Source organism: Pan troglodytes, chromosome 4, assembly GCF_028858775.2.
Source record: "Pan troglodytes isolate AG18354 chromosome 4, NHGRI_mPanTro3-v2.0_pri, whole genome shotgun sequence".
Classification (NCBI taxonomy): Eukaryota; Metazoa; Chordata; class Mammalia; order Primates; family Hominidae; genus Pan; species Pan troglodytes.
This window is the reverse complement of record NC_072402.2, coordinates 175,844,679-175,865,769: the sequence shown is the minus strand read 5'-3', so window position 1 is coordinate 175,865,769 and position 21,091 is coordinate 175,844,679. Positions and strand designations below refer to the sequence as shown.

The following is a 21,091-nucleotide window of genomic DNA, read 5'->3' as shown; positions in this document are numbered from 1 at the left end:
AGGAGTGCACAGCCTGGATGCCTTGCATGCATAGTTCACAATAGGGTTCATGCTCCTATGAGAATCTGATGCCGCTGCTGATCTGACAGAAGGTGGAGCTCAGGCGGTAATGCTCACTGTCCTGCCACTCACCTCCTGCTGTGAGGCCCGGTTCCTAACAGGCCACAAACTGGTCCACAGCCCAGGGGTTGGGGCCCCTGTTTTAAGGCACAAAAGTTTATTTGTTTTGAAATCCAGTTTATCTATTGCTCCTTTGGTTGCTTATGCTTTCGGTGTCATATTAACACACTACTGCCTAATACCAAGATCATGAAGATTTACACCTATGTTTTCTTCTAAGAGTTTGATAGTTTTAAGTCTTACATGTAAGTCTGATCCACCTGGAGTTAATTTCTACATATGGTGTGAGGCAGGGGTCCACTTTCATTCTTTTGCATGTGGATATCTAGCTGTGCCAGCACCATGTGTTGAAAAGACTGTTTTTCCCCATGGAATGGTCTTGGCACCCTTGTTAGAACAGACAGGTTTTAAAAACCTTGTTGATTGCAGGACAGCAGCCTCCATGACAGGTGCTTGGTAACTCAGGTGCCCATAGATGGCACTGGGAGGCCTTGCAGGGGTCTCTATCGTGCTGTCTCTGCCCTTCATTGTCCTGTGCACTTTGGGGTGAGAACATGAGGGGGTTCTGTGCCAGGGGACCCTCGGGAGAGCAGCTGGTTAGAGGGGCTTTGTCAGCTCTTCCTTTATGCGGCCATACCTTTCTGCCACACTGAGCCTGGAGTGCACCAGCAGGTGACCTGCCACATGGCCATGTGCCTCCTTGCTCCCTGCTGTCCTCCTCCAGCCAGCCAGTCGTAGCTACAATGACCGTACATCCCACATGATCCAGACAGTCTCAGTGTATGCCTGTTCTTCCTGCAAGTTAGCCGGTCTCTCCCTCTCTTAAAATATCTTGGTTTGGATAATAAATGATACATTCATCCTGGTCCTGGAGCAAGGACTGGGGTGAGAATGTCCATGGGGTTCAAACCAGTACCCTGAATCCAAGGCCAGCCTTCGTGGCCTCTGGTAGCTTTGAGAGGGAGAACAGAACTTTCTCAAAGCCTCAGCAGATGTGGCTTGGATCCCACAGATCCGTCCTGAGCACATTGTTGGCAGGACACATAGTCTCTGAGCACCCCGCTGCTAGCTCCTGCCGCCGAGAGTCTTTCCTGTAAGCATGTGAGATTAGTGGCAAGGGGAAGCTTACCGGTGTCTTGGCAGGGGCAGCCGGTGCCACTTCAGAATGGCTCAGGAGGGCTGGACGTAGCTGTTTCTCCACACACTGCCTGCATGTGCCCACCCGTCACGCAAGCAGTCAGCTTGGTGTATTCATACCCACCTTGGGCTCACCAAGGCCACAGGGAGAAGCCATGTGACATGGAGCTCCTTGTCACTCTACTGTCACTAAATGAAGAACAAAACACCTCTGGAGGAGGCCACAGGCAGAAGGGAAAGGCACTTAACTCTACACATGGGAATCAGGTTATATACACATTTAACCAATGCAAATCCACTTCTACGACTTGGGGGTGGAGGGAAGTCCAGCAAAACGAGAGATAACTCATTGAATTAGTGTCAGTGGGCACCCTCTGTGAGGAGGGATGAGAATGTGCAGCTCCCCCAGTGGACATCAGCTCCTGCAGACCCTGTGTGAATGTCTCGCCATCTGGGTGAGGTCTGAAGCTTTTGTGCAGCTTAGTCTTGAAATGCAAACTGAAGCATCACTTTGACTAAATGCAGATGTTGCTGTGTGCTGTGAGTCTCTGTGTAACTGTCACACAGGGGAGAGTGTAGCCAAACCCACCTTTGGAAAGGGAGTGGGAGAGGGCTTCCTGGAGGAGGTGGCCAGGAGGCTGTGTTGAAAGGGGCATTGGGACTTTGCTGGGTGGAGGAAAAGGAAAGCTGCTTCCAGGCAGCAAAAATTTTGTAAAGCAACATACTGAGGCAACGGGAGCATGACAGCCAGGTTTGGGGAATCAGTCAAGGCTGGGTTATGAAGGCTTCAATTGCCTTGGTAAGGAGTGTAAATTTTAGCCTTTAGTTAGTGATCCCCAAATCAGTGTCCCTGGAGCACCTGACTCATGAGATGTCCCTGCGGAAAGGGTTCCACAGTCACAGAAGTTTGGGAAATCTTATCGTATAATCCCCTCCAATCTCCACCTTAGAGAGTTGCAAGGGATGTTAGCATACCAAAGGCCCTGAGAAGTCCTGCAGTAAACTCCCTTTTGACTGGCTACTCAGGGCTTTGTGTTCTGAGGAAATAGGCAATAGGGAGCCACTGCAGGTTTCAGTGCAAGGGAGTGACAGCATCGGATGCCAGTGATGGGAGACAGGATGGCTGGGCTGGGCTGGAGGCAGGGAGACCACTCGGTGGCCTGGTCACTGGATAAGTCAGAAGGCCCATCTCCACCGCTCCTGGATGTCTGGGAAGGGCCCAGCAAAATCACCAGGGGAGGAAGTTGATGACAGGCAGTGGGAGAGACAAGCAAGAAGACGGCCACTGATGCTGCAACCCAGAGCCTCCTTCCTCTCCCGGCTGGGATCCCCTGGGCTGCTTCCAGGACTTGGGAGGAGCCGCTGAAGAACCAGCATTGCTTAAGTAAATGTAAGTCACTTGCTTAAGTAAGTGTAAGCCACCTCCTGAGCTGCCCCCTGCAGGTTCCAGGGATACCTGCTTCCAACAGGCACATCTGGCCTTTCTTCACCTTTGAGAAGAGGGAACGTAAGATTAAATCCAACTCATCCCCACGCCACCCCAGCCCTAAATTCTTCAGCAGAGTGGAGAACTGGCTCTGCTGTGGGATTATCAGGACTAGCGCTAAAAGCAGGTCTTGCATCTCTGACAGACCTGCTTGCTGGAGGGAGACTTACATTTCAGGAGTCTCTGAAAAATTATCTGTTAAAGGCATTTCAGGGCAGGGAGCTTCTGAGACTCTGAGGCTGGGAACTTTACATCCAGCAATAACGGAAGGGCTCTGGCAGGCGAGCCTACTGGGAGAATCACACCGTGGGGAGCGTGCGCTGGGTGGACGTGCCCTGAGGAGCAGTGTCGGTGGGCGGTGGCCATGGTGGCGGGGGGCTTTCTGCATCAATCTCCTCCCACTTGCCCATTTCTGTCCTTCACTGGCAGTTCTTGTCAGTGCCACCACAGCTGCCACGTCTCGGGAGGAGGCCTTGCAGGCAGGTTGCTTTTGGCTCCTTGTTTTCTCCTTGGGCCCTCTTCCTTCCTGAGTATAAAAGCCGGGGACAGAGGAGTGGGAAACTCCGCAGGCACAGCGTGGGGGGAAAATGGCCCACACTGTCCGTAGGGAGGACTCAGACCCACTGCCTCATTCAGTCGTTCGTTCATTCATTAGCTCAGCGTGTATTTACTGAGTGTGTTCTTTGACCTTATCTTTGTATTCATATTGGGGATAAAAGGAAAATGGTCATGAGCCTCTAGAAGTTATTGGTCCAGGAGGGGAGGCTCAGGCAAACCCCAAATACAGTCGGCTGTGAGGGCAGCCCCTGGAGCAGTGTGCAGAGCATGCCCAGATGCAGCAGGCAGTTCCCGACCCCGCCGGGAGAGCTCACGGGCAGGGGTGCTGTGAGCTGCAGGAGGGCAGCAGGAACATGTCCGGTGGGTGGGTTTCGGGAGGAGTGCTCCTGTGGAGGGACCCACCTGGGCAAACGCACTGAGGCTTGACCCAGCAGTGTCTTAGAGACTTGTGAGCGGGTCAGTTTGACCAGGGCTGGACATTTGAAGGGCATGTGGAAGGAGACGAGGAAGAGAAGTGGGGAGTCTGGGCCCAGGCATAGGGGGTGATCACCAGGCTACAGAACGTGGCTTTCCTCGGTGAGGCTGTGTGTGGGGGCCATTGAAGACTCGGGCAGGGTTGCTGTGAGCTGTCAGCACCAGGATGGGTAAAATGAAAGAGAAAAGAGGGTGTTGTTAGTTCCAGACGGGGTGATGAGAAGCTGCCGTGGGAGAGAAATAAGGTGGGGGTGCAGAGTGCCAGGAAGTCGGACAGCAGGAAGCCTGGAGCGAGAGACAAAACCTGGAGCTGAAGTCCAGAGGCAAAGCCGAGGTCAGCCTGTGGGTATTTATTGCACCCATCCTAATAGTGCAATATTGGAAGCCACTCAAATGTCTGATGATACCGGGCAATGGCCGAGGAAGTTACCAGGCATCCGATCAGTGGCACAGCATAGAGCCAGTGAGCATCAGGGCAAAAGAAGGTCGCCTCCCCACGGCCATAGGAGTGTGCGTCCTGTTCTCTCCCAGGCTCTTGCTCCCCAGGAACCGAGGTTCAGTCCTTTCTGCTCCTGGAGCCCGTGGTGTCTGCTCAGACTCCTGACGGGGCAGGGGTAGGCAGTGGGGACCCTTCTGCGCTGTTAACGCTTCCCTCCCACCGGGTCTCAGCTGTGGGGGCGGGGGAGTTCACGGAGGAAAACAGACCCCTACTTTTTCAAACACTCACCCACCCCTGACCCCCTCTGGTGACACAGACTCACATCCTCATCTCAACAGGCTGAAGCAAATGGCCAAAAATGGAAATATGTGTGCTAGGTTGGTGGGATTGTGAGTGAGTCTTATTCCTAATATTTCCTGAAATAGTATATTGTGTTTTTTTTCTGGAGACGGAGTCTCGCTCTCTCCGCCAAGCTGGAGTGCAGCGGTGCAATCTCAGCTCACTGCAACCTCCGCTTCCTGGGTTCAAGCGATTCTCCTGCCTCAGCCTCCCAAGCAGCTGGGACTACAGGCGCGTGCTTCCATGCCTGGCTAATTTTTTGTATTTTAGTCGATACGGGCTTTCACCGTGTTGCCCAGGCTGGTCTCAAACTCATGAGCTCAGACAATCCACCCGCCTTAGCCTCCCAAAATGCTAGGATTACAGGTGTGAGCCACGGCGCCTGGCCTATGTTGTATTTTTAATAATAATATTGGAAAAACATACCCACATACACGAAGCCCGGGTTGGATACAAGCATTGTATTATAGCCTGCGATGCAAGCTTTCATTTCTCCAGCTGCCTATTAATGCTGCTGTGGATCTGCAAATCCTATGCACTCTGCCTTCTTCTGCTTTGATACTAGATGGTTAGGACACATGGATTTTCATTTCCCGAGAAATGTCAGCTGTATTATGACTGTAGGGAAAATCAGTGAAATATTGTATGAAATCCCAGACTAAAACAGGTTGAATACATCTTTTGAAAATCCTGGCAGCCGACACGGGAACTTTCTGATCCCAGAGGTCCTGGTTTTATTATCAGATGCCTTTGAAGGTGGGTGAGCTTAGCTCTGGCCTCTGTGGAGCATCCTCTTTGGATTGGGTGTTTCCTACATCCATTTGCTCTGTGAACCCAGGTGTGAGTCAACATCAAGCCACGATGTGTGGCAGATGATGCGCTTAACGTCCTCAGACAGCCAGTCGCCAGTCTGTGGGAAGCTTCGGGGGAAGGGCATGAGAGTAACTTCCTAACGTGCACACGGCCAGGGTCACAGGGAGAGCAGGGCCACCCCGACTTGGTGCCCATCACCCTCCTGGAGGAGACCGGCCAGGCTCCAGGGGCTCCAAGAGTCTGGAGCCTGGCTGCACTCACGTCCTAAGAGGAATAAGGGGCAAAGAAACTGAGTCAGGCACCAGCACAAACATTTCCATTTTTGGCCATTTGCTTCCAGCCTACTGACATGAAGACGTGTGAGCCTGTGGGGGTGGTGTTTGATAGAGCGGGGGTGTTTCCCTCTGTGAATTCCCCGCGTCCACAGCTCACTGAGACCTGGCGGGAGGGAAGCATTAGCAGCTCAGAGGGGTCCCCGCAACCCACCCTGCCAGAGCGGAAGGCCCAGTCAGGAGAAGAGTCTGAGAGGCTCCAGGAGCAGAAAGGACTGAGCCCCAGTTCCTGGGGAGTGAGAGCCCAGGAGACAGCGAGTCCCACACTCCTATAGCTGTGGGTGATAACCCCACCCCAGTGCTTGTTCCCCAGCTGTGACAACATGAGTCCAGCCACCAGGGGCTGCCACAGAAGACTACCCCGTCAGGACCTGCTCAGGCTCTAGGGACAGAGCCCCCGGCGTGGAGTGGGCTGGACAGCCCAGTGTGGTGGCTTGGATGGGGCAGGCAGGGAGGCTGGGCACAGAGAAGGAGCAGGAGCCTCGCCACCCATTTGACCTCTCACCGCGCTCTTCCTCCTTGCAGGCTCTTTCCCGCTTTTCTGTTACGGACTTTTTAATGCTTTAGGAAAAGGCACAGCTATTTCCCTCAGGGGGACTCCAAGCCCCAGGCTGTTCTGGGCCGTCCCCCAGTGGTGCAAGGGTCGTGGTGGCTGTTATATGTGCACCCTGTGAGCGCCCACTCTGATTCAGTGGGTGAGGGTGAGGCCCCCAGGAGGCTTCTGGCTCTGAAACTGGACGCATCCGAGTCCAAGTCCCGGCCCTGCCTCCTCTGAGCCTTGGTTTCCTGTGTCAAACCGTGATCTCTCAGGCAGGAGCAGAATCAGCGCAGGAGCAGGGAGGGAAGTAAGGCACGCCGGCCCCTGCACAGTGCCTGGTGGGCCGCTGGAGAGGAATGCACTCAGCGCCGTCCACGTGGCCTCCAAAAAGCCGAGGGAGGGGTGGGCAGGGAGGAGAGGTCTGGCTTGAAAAGCCGAAGCCTGGTTTACTACCCGGATGAACAGCCCCGGGATTTCCTGAGGCTTCACCTCATGTCAAGACTGAGCAGCCAACACCTCGTGAAAGCTGGTTTATGAGAAAACGCCAGGCAGTGGCCAGGCCGGGCCTCTGTCGCGGGATCCGGGTTTTGAGAACTGCCGTGGGTGGGGAGCTGCGTGCATTTGCGATTGCAGCTCAGCTCGCAGCAGTGTCTCGCTCCACGCTGCTCTCGTTGTCACTATCTTAAAAGTGCCGCCCCTGACCCTGCCTCTCGGTCTTCTCGATGGCCAGCCTTATTTTACCATCACCCCTTTCTAGAGAAGAGGGGTCTTTGCAGAGAGGTGGGACCTGCCTGGCCGTGGCAGGAGGTGCAGCCCAGGCTTGCACAGGCCGCCTGGTGGAGTCCTGGGCCCACGTGTCACACAGCGTGGCCTCGTTTGCTAACAGGATGGATAACAGGTTTCCATTTTGATCTTCTCTTAACTCTCTAGCCATTCATGTCTATCTTTTTCTGAGATTCTTTTCGTCTCTGCCTTTTTTTTTTTTCTATTTCTGTTGTAAGGTTTGCTTTTACCATGTCCAGCGTGAGGCCACGGGGAGGTGACCACACAAAGGAGTGCCTGAAGTCATGCACGGTTTTCCCAGAGGCCCTGCAGGCCATTTAAGGATGCCCCGAAACCTCACCCCAGGGGGCTCCCGGCTAACACTTTGAAGGACTGTGATTGTGCATGCAGACTTGGAGAACGATGCTCCAGCTCCAGGCCGAGGGCCCAGGTTCCCACGAAAAGTCCTGGGACAAAAGTCACGGCTGATGGGGGGCTTCTCCAACCCCAAGCCCACCTCCCCAAGAAACAACGGGACAGTCTTCTGGGGCTGAGTCCCTGGAGAATGGGGTAACCAGCATCCCAAATTGGGTGCCAGGCCTGCAGGTGGCAGAGACCTTAGAGCTAACTTCCCTGGGAGCCGGGAAGGGGCCGGCTGGGCCATGACTGGGGAACAAGCTGGACCAAGGGAGCCACCCTTGACCCCTTAAGGGGACTTGTCCTGGTTTCCTGACCACAGACTGGGTCAGGGCTGGGCCCTTGTCTGTAGAATTCTGATCAGGTGGGGCAGGGATAAGGCAGGCCATCTCTGCGGGAAGCTGGTCCCAACAGGAGCTGAGCATCTGGCCTAGGACATGGTTCTCAAAGTGCAGTTCCCAGACCAGTAGCCGCAGCACCTAGGAAAGTTCCAGAAAGCGGAAATGCAAATGGCTGGGCTGCACCCAGAGCTGGAGGAGGGGGAGGGGGAGGCAGCAGCCTGGGTTCTAACAAGTCTGCCAGCAAGTTCCTATGCATCTCAAGTCCGGGAACCATGCACCAGCAGCCCCCAGCCCTGATCACAGACACCCCCTGGCTCCTGTCAGCTTTTCAGGAGCCCAGCCAGCCCCGACAGGTGGAGTCTCTCACCTCCCCAGGTCTGCACTGGAGTGGGCCCCCTTCCCTCCTGTCCTCAGCTCCTCCCCACCCCCTGGTTGCCACCTGGTTTCACTTGACTTCCAGGCCAGCCGAGGAGCCTGGCCTCCCCGAGTCACGGCTTACACTCAGCCTTCTGACTCCTGCCAAGGCGGTGGGGAGGGGCGTGTGGGCCCAGAGCCAGGGCGCTTCTGAACCGTCTCCCTGAGCTGTGCTTCTCCCTCTTCAGTGCCCCCGAGTCCTGGGCCTGGGGCTCTCTTTTCCATGTCATACCCCTCTGGGGCTAAGGCCCCATCTCCCAACTCCTGGGACTGGAGGGGCTTAAGAACATAATGAGACTTTGCGGGAGGGGACACAGTTTCTCCGCCCACCTTTGGTGCTGGGCTGCCCTCCTCATGCCCCACTCTAGCCATGGTGGGTTATCGGTTCACCCTACTCTTCCCCGTCGCCTACCCTCAGGTCCCGCCTCCTCCAGGTCTCTCCCTGTCCCCTGCCCCAGCCTGGCATTAGGTGATTCCCACCTTCTAGCCCAGCCTCCAGAGGAGGAGGAGGGCGAAGGGGCGTTTCCAACATGATTCTCATCCTTTCTGTCCATATATATTAACACTAGGCCTGCCGGTGCCCACAGAAAGAACCTGATTCGGAAACAAACACAGAAGCCCTGGAGGTTGACCAGTTTGTGAACTTTTCAGTCCCACCCTTTCCACCCTGACACTCCCTCCAGGCAATGTGGGTGATGATCAGCCGCAGTAGCTGCAGCTGCAGCTGGGACTCTGTGCCCCCACCACTCTTGTGTGACCCTGAGCAGACACCCAACCTCTCTGAGCGTCGGCCTCTCAGCTGAGAAACCTCAGCCCCCCAGGGACTGTGCCAGAATGCCCCACCCATTCCCCCCGAAGATTCCAGTGCGGACTGAGAACCGAAACCCAGAAATAGGCATCTCTGTTGGTTAGACCATCTCACACGGAGACTCGAGGGCAAGACTAACCTGCCCTCAGAATGCCTAGGATTCCCACCGGAGGGGGCACAGGCCAATTTGATCCAAAAATTCCAGGCAATGCTGGGTGTGATGGTTCATGCCTGTAATCCCAGCACTTTGGGAAGCCGAGGCGGAAGGATGGTTTGAGCTCAGCAGTTCAAGAACAGTGAGGGCAATAGAGGGAAATCCAATCTCTACACAGCATTTAAAAATCAGCCGGGCGTGGTGGCGCCCACCTCTATTCCCAGCTACTCAGAAGGCCGAAGCGGGAGGATTGCCTGAGCCGGGGAGTTCAAGGCTGCAGGGAGTCAACGATCATGCCACTGCACTCCAGTGTAGGCGACACAGCAAGACTGTGTCTCAAAAAAAACCACTCCAGGCCAGATCACCCTCTGTGTGGCTAGGCCTGGGCCTGGAGACACAGAATTCCCATATGGCATCACAGCCTGCTGCTCTGTATACCATTCCGTCCTCACTAACACAAATGCATGGATAGATGGTAACAGCACAGCTCAGGTGAAACCACCCACAGACCAGCGACAGGCAGGACCCTCTCTCCCGGTGGTGCTGGTGTCCCAAGCAGCTGGTCCTGCTGGCATGGACACACCTTCTGCTCTGAGTGGCACTTCTCAGCCTTCTTGCCATCCCCATGGCCATCGTACTTGCTGGCCTTCCCCTGTGGAAGGTGGGAGTAGGGGAGCCGGTAGGGTCCCCTGGGCTGGTGCAGCTTCCACACTTCCCTACATCCTGAGGAGGGCCAGCTGCTGGCTTAACTGTTCTTCTTTCCCAAGTCCGAAGGGACCTTTGTAAGCCACCCCCTAATTATTTCTTGAAGGCAACGTCACCAATCCTCACAGGTTGAGTGGATGAGTGAGGGGCAGGGAGTGGCAGAACCCGACTCCACTTCAGTGACTGTGGCCCCATGCCAGACCCTCTAGGCCCAGGGAGGCCAGGGCCCCTTGATTTTCCAGGTGAAAACTTGCAAAATTAGGACTTGACTATGAAATCTGCCTGGTAGCACTGGCCACAGATTGGAATGGGCCTAGCTAGATGTGCCTGCCGGCTGTAGCTAGATGTGCCTGCCGGCTGGGTGGGCCCACACATCTCCAGGGTGCGTCTTTGCCCTGCCCTCCCCACTCCCCTGCCCTGCTCAGCCTTGGCCTCAGCTGTCCCCACACCCACTGCCCTGGAAGGCTGTCCTGGCAGAAAGCACTCATATTGTGACCCTGCTCAGCAGGACGCTGGGGACAGGTGAAGTCCCTGCCTTTTCTCTTCTCCCTCTCACTGCGGCTGGTCCCCACATTGGCCCCGGATGTGATCCTCCCTGCCTCTGTCCCAGCCGTCCTCTTAGCCAGGGCCGTGCTGTTCATACCACCTCCTTCATTGGCTCAAATGCCACTTCCCATTCACTCATTCTGGTTTTAAAACGTTGAAAAACATTTCCACGTAGAAATGTATACATTCTGTTAAAAATAATGAATAATGAGTGAAATCAACTGCGACTGAAAAATCAAAACTTGGAACTCCTGATCAGCAGCTGTGGTGGCAGTGCCTTTTCCCCTTCAGCAGAAAAAGAAAGAAAATATGAGAGAAGTACAAAAACAGGAAAAAAGCATACACACACACACACACACAAATGCATGCTCTAGAAATCCAAGGATAAGTTTTACGTGGCTGCACTGGAGTGTCCACATCCCGCTGCTGGGCCCCGCCTTGGTGTGCCACATTGGACCCCCTCATCTAGGTCACCTGTGACCCAGGGTTGCAGTCCCCCCCAGCAGGTTCTGGTCTTCATCCTGCTCCAACACTAGGCAGCAATTGACCCATTGACTTTCCACACCCTGCTGTCTGTGGCTTCTACAGATAAATAAAACCATTCCTCAGTGGTAAAAAGGCCTTCAGCAAAACAAGCCACATGTAGAATTTTGTGTATAGATCATCACGGTTCACAAAACACAGGTCATGTTGGAGGCAGCATGGGTTCAGGAACTAGCCCTGAAAGTCTGTGGAGCCTGGTTCCAGCTCCAACCTGAGGCTGTGGGGCCTCCCTGACCTTCAGTTTCCTCATCTATAAAATAAGGTTGAACTAAATGGGTGGTTATTTTTCCTTGTTTTTGTTTTCTTTTTCTTTTCTTTTTTTTGTTTTTTGAGATGGAGTCTTGCTCTGTCGCCCAGGCTGGAGTGCAATGGCGTGACCTCTGCTCACCGCAACCTCCGCCTCCTGGGTTCAAGCGATTCTCCTGCCTCAGCCTCCCTAGTAGCTGGGACTACAGGCATGCGCCACTAGGCCCGGCTCATTTTGTATTTTTAGTAGAGACAGGGTTTCTCCGTGTTGGTCAGGCTGGTCTCGAACTCCCGACCTCCGGTGATCCGCCCATCTCGGCCTCCCAAAGTGCTGGGATTACAGGTGTGAGCCACCGCACCCAGCGTGTTTTCATTTTTATAGTTCTAGTTTTTTCTCTATTAATTACAGGGATAATACATGAATTCTTGCTGACTGTAAACAAAAGTAATACAAAAAGTACCAAAATACAGAGAACAACGTGTCAAAGGCTGCCTTCATCCCTGCAAGACCCCTCTGCCCAGGGGTCCCACTATTACCAGATTCATGTGTGTCCATCCAGGCCTCTTTCTCCGCATGTACACACACAGAGGTACACAGTGCACCTAGAGAGTTTTGTTTAGTATTTTTCTGCTTGTTTCACTTTTCCAGTCCTAGCATCTACGGTCAACAGTGCTGACTCATTAGATACCTTTCAAGTTTTGGTTAAATGAATAAGGGTTTTTTTTAGTTGATCACTATGTCTTGGAGAGCTTTCTGGTTTGTTTGGTTTTTTTTTAATTGTCTCATAGATACACAATAATTTAATCAAATTTCTCTAGTGCAGGTTCACAATCTGTTAGCCAAACCCTTTGAGCTTGACGTGTGCAGAATTCAGAATCCTTCTGGGGCAGCTCCCATAACCAGACAGGCTAATGTTTCTGCAGTGAAATGTATAAACACACCCGCAAGTGAGATAAATAAAGTCTAGAAACAGCCTCACATCAATCTGGCTTGCCTCCAACTGAAAACTACTCCAGTTTAACATAAACTCTTGGCTCTTAGAGCTTTTGGGATTCCGAATAAGAGAAGGATGGGGTCTCTGTGTGGAGCCTCAGTCAGACCTGTTGGGCAAGCTTGGCCAAGCCTGGGTCTGCCTCAGGATCTTCCGTCCTGCGGCCGCTGCCACCTGCCAGCGGTCTCCACCCTGTCCTTGAGCCTTGGTGATGAGGGTCCTTCCTCACCCTGAGGCAGGTGACCTTTCCCAGGAGGCACCAAACTTCCCTGGGCACTCAGCGCTGCTCCATCCCTGCGTATCCTGCAAACTGTCTGGCCCCACCCCACATCCCATCAGCTCTGTTCATTGTTGCCTCTGCGGGGGAACTTCTCCCATCTCCACGCCACCTTCTCCCTCTTGGGTTGGTGTTAGTGACCCCCAGCCCTAACCCTCACTTGAGCTCTGGTTTTACTACTCTGATCACACTGGATTTACCAAAAACCCATATGCCAATTCCCAGTTAGGCCTCCCAGCCCTGCCCTTCTTGCCGCTCCCTCCAGTCGGCGGCAGAAGTACAGGTCCCATACTGGTATCGTCCTGCTTGAGGAGGCCCACTTACTGTGGGGCATGGACTGCAGTCCTCAGGGGGTGCAGGAAAACCCTGAAATGGGGCAGACTGAGTGTCTGTGCACATGTGCATTTTCCCAGGGCTCTGTGGGGCCTGTTATCCCCTTGGAGAGCTACCACTGTGGCTCTTTTTACTTTTTAAGAGATGGGGTCTCACTATGTTGTCCAGGCTAGAGTGCAGTGGCTGTTCACAGACACAGTCCCACTACTGATCAGCATGGGATTTTAACCTGCTCTGCTTCTGACCTGGGCCGGATCACCCCTCCTTCGGCAACCTGGTGGTCCCCTTCTCCTGGGAGGTCACCATATTGATGCCAAACTTAGTGTGCACACTCAGTCAGCAGTGTGCACTTCAGCCCGGAGCTCCTGGGCTCACCGATCCTCCTGCCTCAGCCTCCTGAGTGGCTAGGAACACAGACACGTGCCATCGTGCTTGGCACACTCTGGCTCTTGAGTAAATCCCTTCTCCCAGTGACCCCTGCCTGCTTCTCCAGTGTCTTCTCCACCGTGTGTCGTGGGCCCCGGCTCCTGCCACACACACAGGATGGCTCACCAGCCCCTAAAGCGCCTTCCACTGGCCACCTCTTCGCAGGAGTTCCCTTGGCCTGCCCTGCACCTGCTCTCTCGGCCTCCCGGTGACAGACTGTGACCGTGACTCGTGCGCTTGTCCACACCACCTCCATGCCACTCCCATGGCTTCCCACACCCCTGAAGATCGAAGGTCCAGGGGAGGATGGGACCGCCTTGGAGATGGGGTTGGGTTGGGGAATTGCACCCAGGGAAGTTAGGCTTGAGGGGATCCTAGGACACATGGCCGGTGGCAGAGGGTGAAGAAAAGGCAAAAGGCCCAGGATGACACGTCTGGCTGTGTGGTGACTTTTCACTAGTGAGTTTGGGTAGACCCATGTCGGGACCGACTGCCGAATGCCTTGGGCTCATTCTCCAGAAGCAGTGGGGTGGCCCCGACCCCTGGAGATGAGGGCCAGAATTTCACTTCTGAAACACCAGGCAGTTCATGCCTTCCCTCGGAAAAGGAAGGAGGAATACACTGCCTTTGCACAGCCAGGAAGGAAAGACATGGCATGTTCAGGGGAGGCAGCTCTATGTCTGACAGATGTGAAACACCAGCCCGTTACGGGAGAAGATCTGTTGGAATTACGTTAATCATAGCTCTGCTGGGTGGATGCTGGTTCCTACCCGCTGCCCACTGCTGACTCAGACGCTTCCCTGCGCGTGGCCCGTGTAGTCCCATCCATCTGCAACCGGCTCCCTGTCAGACCCCATGAAACAGGCTGCGGGGCATCGCATTTGTCCTTGAGACATCCCCCAGCCCGTGACCCCTTCAAGAGGCGACGAGTAGTCCAGTTTCTGTGGTTCCTGGTGTGCCGGGGGGAGGGAGGGCTTCTGTGCATTTATCAGCCTTTTCGGCGGAAGATAAAAGTGGCCAGGGTTCACTTTGATGAAGTCATGGGAGGCAGCCTTTTGCTATTTCCCTTTCACTCCTGTCCTGCTAAGCCCTAATTTAGCCTCCCTGGCACTTTTGTCCCCAGCAGTGCTTATCTTGGCAGTAAACAGGGCATGACTTTCGCCGTGCAGATGGTGGAGGGTCTCAGCTGCATCTGGAAGCTTGCACCCCTTACACAAAGAAGCATCTGGTTCCACTGTCTCCTAGCTGTGTGGCCTTGGGCATGTTCCCTCACCTTTCAGAGCTTCCGATTTCTCTTCTATTAAATGGAAGTAAGAGGCCTAACTTGCAGGATTGCTTGAGAATTAGAGGTGGTGTATCTAAAGCACCTAACTCAGCGCCTGGTTCCTAAAGAGCAGCTATGGTCATCTGCTGCCCTTTGTCTAGAGGACCAGGGGCACCGATGCAGTGCAGGGGTCTCCCCAGCACCAGGCAGTGGGGGGCCTCACTCAACTCCCTGTCCCAGCTGTGGTCCCTGGGGCAGGTCACCTAACCTCTCTGAGCCATCATGTCCCACCTGAGAAACGGAAATGATAATACCTACTTCTGAGAGATGTGAAGACAGAGTTCCTTCTCACATGTTCACCGAGCACCAACCAATAGCAGAGACTATCTAAATAACAAAACAGACAGAAACCCGGATCCGATGGCATACCCGTTTAGCAAGGGGACAGACAAATCATGAATATAATCATGCCCTGTAGTACTTCAGAAGATGACAAATGCTATGGAAAAGAGAAAGCACAGATGAGACTGTGCCTTCATCACATTGGGATGTGGCGTATGCAGAGTGGGATATTAAATAGAGTAGGGAGGCAGGGCCAGGGGTCCCCCTGGGAGGAAGACATTTGAGCCACAACTTACAGCTGTAGAAAAGGGAATGGGAGCCGGGCGTGGTGGCTCATGCCTATAATCCCAACACTTTGGGAGGCCGAGGTGGGCAGATCACTTGAGGTCAGTAGTTCGAGACCAGCTGGCCAACATGGTGAAACCCTGTCTCTACTAAAAATACAAAAATTAGCCAGACATGGTGGCAGGCGCCTATAATCCCAGCTACTCGGGAGACTGAGGCAGAAGAATCACTTGAACCTGGGAGGCACAGGTTTCAGTGAGCCAAGATTGTGCCACTGCACTCCAGCCTGGGCAACAGAGGCAGACTCCGTCTCAAAAAAGAAAAAAGAAAGCAAGAAAAGGGAATGGGTCAAGTGGATTTCTGGTGGAGATGGGGATCCAGCACAGGGGCCACCTCAGTGAGCAAGCGTTTGCCTGGTGAGACTGAGGTCAGCAAGGTGGGAGAGAAGTAAGACGGGAAAGCAGGAACGAGGCTGTTGGAGGGGCAGGGCGGGACCACACAGGGCCTTTTGGGCCATCGTGAGGTGAGACCATCGACTCTGTGTGAGACAGAAAGTCATTGCAGGGTTCCGAGAGAAAGGCCAAGTTCTGATTTAGGTTCTTACAGGTTCACCCTGGCTGCCATGCAGAAGACAGGATGCAGGGCAAGGTGGTGCCTGGAGGCAGTCAGTAGGGTTTGGAGAATCCAGGGGAGAGATGTCCATTTTAGGACCTTTTCATCCCCTGCAGAAGAAATCCCATGCCCTGTAGCTATTATCCCCCACCTCCCCTCCTCTCCCCCAGCCCCTGGCAACCACGAATCTACTTTCTGTCCCTGTGGATTTGTTCATTCTGGACATTTCCTAGAAATGGACTCCTGCAGCGTGTGGCCTTCTGTGGCTTATGTCACTTCCCATCATGTTTTCAAGGTTCGTCCATGTTGTGGCATGTAGCATGTTGCAGCTTTCGATGGCAGAGTGATATTCTGGTGTGTGGATCGACCGCATTGTCTTCATCCGTTCATCAGCTGGCGGTGATTCCGGTTGTCGCCACCTTTTGGCTGTTATACGTATGCTTCTATGAACATTTGTGTACAAACTTTTTCTGGATATATGTTTTCATTTCTCTTTGGCTACTTGATTATGGGTTGTTGGTTATTGGGGTTATTCAATAATTTGACTCCTGTTGCCTCGAGGAGTGGAATTTCTGAGTCTCAGGGTAACTCTGTGCTTAGCTGTTTGATTAAGCTGCCAGACTGGCTTCCAAAGTGGCTGCACCATTTCACGTTCCCACCAGCCATGTATGAGGGTTCCAGTCGTGCCACGTTGCACCAACACCTGTTATTATCTGACTTTTGATTGCAGCCATCCTAGCAGGTGGGAAGTGGTTTTAATTAACAGGTTTTCAGCGCTTACTAAAGCTGGACACTGACAACACCTTCACTCATCTAAACTCTTACAGCAGCCCAGTGAGGTAGGTGCTGTTCTCATTTCACGGATGAGGAAACTGAGGCACAGAGAAGTCACAGGTGGCAGAGCTGGAATGCAAACCCAGGCAGTCTGGTTCCCAAGCCCATGATTTTAACCGCACTCAAAAACCTTACGGAGGCGTTGGAGGCACGGCCACGAGCTGCTGTCCACGGCGTCTGTGATAAGAGCAGCAGCAGAGATGGGCAGGCAGTGGTGACCATTATGAGGCGTCAAGGAAGGGACTGTTGAACTGGGCCTGGAAGGGAGAGGAGGAGTTTGTGCAGTGGAGAGATGTGGAGGGAAGGGCACCTCAGGGTTGGAAGGGTTGCAGAGGGAAGGGTGTGCAGAGGCTGGGAGGAGAAAAGATTGGCTCAGGTTATCACGGAGCATCAGCCATGCCCTTGCTGCCACCATTAATGTACTTACGACTCTGTGATCTATTCAGCAGATAGCCTTAGATCCACTGTCTCCATCTTGGTAGAAGGTAGCGTGTGCTGAGAATTGTACCCTTGCGCGTCCTTGTGAGTAAAATTGGACTCAAAGGTGCATATGACCTGTGAGAACGCGTCCAAATCAACCGACAGAGAAAACTGAGAAGTTGAAGGGTGCCGGCGCCGGTGCTGCACTTCCCCTCCGGCCCCACTCGTGCCTGCCCTGCTCTCCTCAGGCGAGGCCCTGCCCAGATGTGTTCAAAGCGAGCTCTGACTGCCCTGCTCTGCCACACGGTGCCTGGTGACAACTTTGGCACCCACCTCTTCTGAGGGAGGCAGCCCCCTGGGACGAGGATGGGAGGAAACAGGGTGAGCAGCATGTCAGGATTATGCCAGCGACTGGGTTTTGTCCAGATTCATCTCTTCAGGTTAAAGTGCACGGCAGGGCCAAGGACGGTGGCTCATACCCGTAATCCTAGCACTTTGGGAGGCTGAGGCAGGCGGATCACCTGAGGTCAGGAGTTTGTGACCAGCCTGGCCAACATGGTGAAATCCCGTCTCTACTAAAAATAAAAAAAGTAGCTGGGCTTGATGGCAGGAGCCTGTAGTCCCAGCTACTTGGGAGGCTGAGGCAGGAGAATCACTTGAACCTGGGAGGCGGAGGTTGCAGTGAGCCGAGATTGCACCACTACACTCCAGCCTTGGGCAACAGAGGGAGAGTCTGTCTCAAAAAATAAAAATAAAAAATAAAGTGTGGGGCAGGACACCTTGGAGGTTCGCGCCTGGGCTGCGCTGAGAACGGCAGTCAGTTCTGCGGAACCCAAACGAGGGCCCTGCGCTTGTCCTGTGTCCATCTCACACCCATGGCAACCCTGTGTTATTACTGCTGCTGTGCCCATTTTATAGCTGAGAAAACCAAGGCCAGGAGAGGCACCAAACCCAGTGGGGGTCCGAGGGCACAAGGCCAGCTGGTGAGTGGCAATCAAACCCATGTCAGTGTTTTGGGGTCTTGTTAAGCCTGTGCTTTTTACCAAGGGTTTGATTTCTTACTCTGGCAGTACTCATAGTGTTAGTTTCTTCTCAGAAATCTGAAGCTGTACTTGGGAGGCTGAGGCAGGAGAATCGCTTGAACCTGGGAGATGGAGGTTGCAGTGAGCCGGCATTGCACACTGCACTCCAGCCTGGGTGACAGAGCAAGACTCTGTCTCAAAAAAAAAAAAGAAAAAGAAAAAAAAAGAGAAAGAAAGAAAAAGAAAAGAAAGAAAGAGAAATCTCTGAAGCTTGGGGGCTGGGCGCAGTGGCTCACGCCTGTAATCCCAGTACTTTGGGAGGCAGAGACAGGCAGATCACTTAAGCCCAAGAGTTTGAGACCAGCCTGGGCAACATAGCGAAACCCTGTCTCTACTAAAAATGCAAAAAAAATTAGCCAGGTGTGGTGGTGGGTGCCTGTGGTCCCAGCTACACGGGAGGCTGAGACGGGAGGGTGGCTTGAGGCTGGGAGGTCGAGGCTGCAATGAGCTGTGACCTCACCACTGCACTCCAGTCTGGGGAATAGAGAGAGACTTTGTCTGGAAAAAGGAAAAAAGAAATCGGAAGCTGTGCTGTCACTCTCCACCTCACCCTCTCCCCTTGCAGGGACCGCAGCCCCCGCCCCCCAGGATTTCGTTCCTGTGGACGCTGCTTTGGTTCTCCAGCCCTGTTTTTTCCCTTTGGCATCATCTGTCCTTCCTTCTTCATTTCCTCTTGGCTGTATATTTCTGTTTAATAAGGCCAGGGCTAACGCCAACACCGGAGTCAGCAACTACGCCCTCGGACTAAAAACTTTAATAAGAAACAGAAAACCTGGAGGAAACGGCGCTCCTGCCAAGTGTGTAAATTGTGCCAGCTCCCAGCCACATCGGAGCCCAGCACTGCTCTCCTGGGCAACACTCTCTCGAAGTGCCTCCCAGCACGCCCCGCTGTCTGCCAGCCCCCTGCGTCAGCCCCGTCTTTGGAGTCACCCCTGCTGCCCCATCACCTTATTTCTTCCAGAGGAACCAGAAATCCAGAGTTGTGTGTGAAATTGCCTGATTTTTAACTCTGGGCTATGAGTTCCCGTGTTTTAAAAACACTGCAGACCAGACAAAACACACCTGTGGGTCACGGCTGTCATTGTGCAGCCTCTAATCTAGAAAGGATACTGGATTTCCTATCGCAGACTTGGTCAGGCTCAATTTTTCTTTTCTAAAATCCTTCTTAACTAACTTGTTAGATTTCAGAGCTGTAGTTGGAGTTCAAGCTGAGTCAGAAGGATTTCACTCTAGTTGGCAACAGCTAGAAAATGAATGCTTAGAAACATTTCCACCCTCAGATTCACTTCGTGGAGCCCCCTGGGGCGGTGGGGGCTCAGCTGGGTGGCCAAGAGTAGATGACAGGAAGGGAAGGCACTTCTACATTGGTGGGAAGCTCACTATCAGGAAGAGGGACCGCGGACAGGGCTGCCCTGTCACGGGAGGGAGAACTGTGCAATCCCCAGGGCATGCGGGGTGGGTGAGCTGTGAGCCAGGCAGGGCGCCACCAAGGTCATTTGGCCCAGGGGTTGGTGACAGTGCCCCTGAGGGAGGCTCAGGCCCGTCGCCGCGTGTCCAGTGTTCAGGGCCGATGCCAAGGTCAGGTAGCTCAGCCAAGGTGTAGGGGCGACTTTGAGGCGGGACTGGCGGAGTCTCAGCTGGGACCAAGCCCGCGAGACCCATCCGACCCCAGAGCTGCAGCCAGCCCCTCTTCCAGTCGTCCTTCCTGCTGGGGCATGCCTGCATGTGAGGATTTGAGAGTCAACTGGGGCCATAGTCTGAGTGTGCACACAGCCTCTCACCCTCTAGGCCTGGGGTGCTGCCTGGCGACACTAGTCAAACCCATGTAGGATAGGGAAGTGGAGATATTTGGATGTGCGTTTCAGGGTCTGACTCCTCATCAATTCTGCACAGAACATTTTTCCTTTGGCATTTTATATGTATTTATTATGTATTTATTTTTAATTGACAAACATTGTCTATATGGTGTGCGGCATGATGTTTTTGATATATGTCTACATGGCAGAGAGAGACATCAACCTCATGAACATCCATTAGCTCATGGACTTAGCATTTTTTTGTAATGAGAACACTTAAGATCTATTCCTAGCAATTTTCAAGAATACAAAACCTTGTTATTAACCACAGTCATCATGTTATACAATAGATCTTTTCTTTGTGAGACAGGGTCACACTCTGTCACACAGGCTGGAGTGCAGTTATGTGATCACGGCTCACTGCAACCTTGACCTCCTGGGCTCAAGGGATCCTCCAGCCTCAGCCTCTTGAGTAGCTGGGACTGCAGGTGCACACCACCACGCTGGGCTAATATTTATGTGTTTATTTATTTTAATATTTTTTTCCTTTTAAGCAAATTTAGGATTGACTAGATTGAATAATTTTATTATTCAACATTTTATTTTTAAAGAGAGATAGGGTCTCACCGTGTTACCCAGGCTGATCTCCTGGGCGCAACCCATCTTCCTGCCTGGACCTCCCAAAGTGCTGGGATTACAAAGGTGAGCCACCTTGCCCTGTGGACAGTAGCTCTCTTGAATTTCTTCCCCCTGTCTAATGAAACTCTATATCCGTTGGCCAATGTCCCCCAATCCCCTGCCGCCAAGTTTCTGAAGCCTCTCTGCTTCCATGAGCTCTATTTTTTTTTTTTAGATTCCACATATCAGTGAGATCAGGTGGTGTTTGTCTTTCTGTGCCTGGCTTATTTCACTTAGCGTCATGTCTTCCAGGTTCACACATATTGTCTCAAATGACAGGATTTCCTCCTTTTGTAAGGCTGGATAGTATTCCATTGTGTATACACCACATCTCTTTATTCCTTTGACATTTTAAACACAAGGGTGAAGAAGCACGCCCAGGACCTGCAGGCCAGCAGCCTGGCTTTGCACTCTCCCCAGCATGCTCTTTTCAAAACCTTTTGTGAGTCCTTTGATTCCATCCAGACTGCACATCTCAAGAGGGTCATGCATAAGTGACATTGATTATGGGAACCTGCCGTGCAGACACGTGGCATGAATTTGGTGCTGGCCTTAGTTCTGGAACTGGCTGCCCTTTT

General features: G+C 53.2%; 1 protein-coding gene across 1 annotated transcript in view; it reads left to right on the top strand.

The window, feature by feature from the left end:
• Positions 1-21,091, top strand: part of COL23A1 (collagen type XXIII alpha 1 chain) — a 353,112-nt gene that overhangs the window by 196,843 nt on the left and 135,178 nt on the right. The window lies entirely within an intron of this gene.